Source organism: Mandrillus leucophaeus, unplaced genomic scaffold (genome assembly GCF_000951045.1).
Source record: "Mandrillus leucophaeus isolate KB7577 unplaced genomic scaffold, Mleu.le_1.0 Scaffold223, whole genome shotgun sequence".
NCBI classification, from domain to species: Eukaryota; Metazoa; Chordata; class Mammalia; order Primates; family Cercopithecidae; genus Mandrillus; species Mandrillus leucophaeus.
The window spans coordinates 1,209,311-1,211,887 of NW_012102288.1; the positions used below are offsets into that span (position 1 = coordinate 1,209,311).

A 2,577-nucleotide genomic window follows, 5' to 3' on the forward strand; every position below is an offset into this window, starting at 1 on the left:
AAGAGCGAGACTGGAGGAATCACATTATCTGACTTCAAATAATACTACACAGCTATAGCAACCAAAAAAGCATGACACTGGCATAAAAACAGACACATAGACCAGTAGAACAGAATAGAGAACCCAGAAACAAATCTATACATACACAGTGAACTTATTTTTGACACAGGTGCCAGGAACATACAGTTGGGGAAGGAGAGTTTCTTCAAAAATGGTGCTGGGAAAACTGGATATCCACAGGCAGAAGAATAAAACTAGTTCCCAATCTCTTGCCATATACAAAAATCCAACTAGAGGTCATTATGTTAAGTGATAAAAGCCTGGTACAAAAAGACAAACTTTGTATGTTCTCACTTATTTATGAGAGGTAAAAATTAGAACCATGGAACTCATGGAGATAGTGGGTAGAATGACAGTTACCAGAGGCTGGGAAGTAGAGTGGGGCAAGGGAAGTGGGGATAGCCAACGGGTACCAAAAAGTAGTTAGAAAGAATGAAAAAGATCCAGTATTTGATAGAACATAATAACTATAATTAATTTAATCATACATTTTAAAATAGCCAAAAGAGTGTAATTGGATCATTTGTAATATGAAGGATAAATGCTTGGGGTGATGGATATCTAATTTACCCTGATGTGATTATTATACATTGCATGCTCCTGTCAAAATATACCCCATACCTACTATGTGCCCACAACAACTTAAAAATTTTAAAAATTATCAGAAATTTTAATTTGTATCAGATACCATGCTAGATATGAAGATAAGACAAAGTCCTTGTCCTCAAAAAATTTGTAGTCTGGTGGGCAATAAATTGTAAATTGTCAACTGCAATATGGTATATGAAATGTTAGGATGATTATGAATGGGTAGCCATATGAACTCACTGAAGAAACAGTTAACCTATACTCTGGATGCAGAAATAGGGTTATATAAAATTTCATCAGAGCCCTGACAGATTATAGGGAACTTTTGAGGAAAAAGAAGTTGTTAAAAGGATGCTCTAGGCATTCTGATGCATGGTTAATGAGTTCAAACTGCGGACCAGATGAAGATGAAGGGTAAAGGCTAGCAAGAGAGATCCATGAGTGCATTTGACTTTTATCCTAGAGAGGGTATAGAGCCCACTAAAATTGTTTAAGCATGGGAGTAATTTGGTGGTCTAATTAACATAGAAGTATTACTCTTACAGCAATGTAGATGATTAATTTGAGGAAGACTGGGAGAAGGAAAACCACTGAGAATTGTTTCAATAATCCATATTACAAATGAAAAAGGCTTAAGTTAGTGAGATGAAATATCAATACATTTCATAGAAATTAATATGTCAAGTGAAACTAAACAAATATGCACAACTGAAGCCCTACAAATACCAGTACATAGTCAGCAAAGAAAATGGAGGGCCTAGTGTGGGGAGGACAACACAAAGGTCATAGGAATACTTTGAGATAGCTGCCCATAGTAGCTAAGAGGGAGAAGTATTTGAAGACAAAAGTCATAGTAAACTCTTTTAAATACTGCAGAAAAATGAAACCAGATATGTTATAAAAGTAACCATTGGATTTTGCAGTGAGGTTTCTGTTGACCTGAGTTGGAGTTTTGGCAGTGTAATGCTAACATTGCGGTACACTGAGAAATATATGCCGAAATCATTTCCTGCTACCTGAGCTGGCAGAGGGGCATCTGCGGCAGCAGCCAGACACCAAGGCTGTGCTGAACAGGAAGGGCCTCCGCACCAGTACCCTTTACATTGCTGAGAGCCACCTGTCTTGGTTAGATGGCTCTGGATTAGGATTCTCACTGGACTATCCCACCATTAGTTTATGTGCATTATCCAGGGACCGACCTGACTGTCTAGGAGAACATTTGTATGTTACAGTGAATGACAAATTTGAAGAATCCAAAGAATCTGTTGCTGATGAAGAAGAGGAAGACAGTGATGATTATGTTGAACTTATTCTGAATTTATATTTGTACCTAGTGATAAATCAGCATTGGAGGCAATGTTCACTGCAATGTGTGAATGCCAGATCCTGAAGATCAGGCTTCAGATGACTACGATGGAAAGAATATGATGTGGAAACACATGAATGAGGACAAGGGGACATCCCTACATTTTACACCTATGAAGATGGATTATTCCATTAACAGCAGAAGTTCAACCCACATTGGAGAGATTAGAAGAAAAGGTTTCTCAGTCTGTGAACAGCCAGTATAATATGGCTGGGGTCAGGAGAGAAGATTCAATTAGATTATGAAGATGGGATGGAGGTGGATATCACACCAACAGTTGCTGGACAGTTTGAGGATGCAGATGTTGATCACTGAAAATAATTTATGCAGGTTTGAGATTCTGCTCCTATTGCGGTGAGCAGAGATCATGCCATTGCACTTCAGCCTGGGCAACAAGAATGAAACTCCATCTCATACAAACAAACAAAAACAAAAAACAACAACAACAAAAAATTCTGCTCCTAACTGTTGGAGAGACTTGATGCCTTTTCCACTCTGGAGCAAAGTTGATGAAAGTCTTTTTCCTTTTCCAAAACCCAACCTGAACCAGTTCTTTCTTGAGA

The 2,577-nt window shown here is 38.1% G+C and overlaps 1 pseudogene; it reads left to right on the forward strand.

The window, feature by feature from the left end:
* Nucleotides 1-2,329, forward strand: part of LOC105540622 — a 60,444-nt pseudogene extending 58,115 nt beyond the window's left edge.
* The last annotated feature ends 248 nt before the right edge of the window (nucleotides 2,330-2,577 follow it).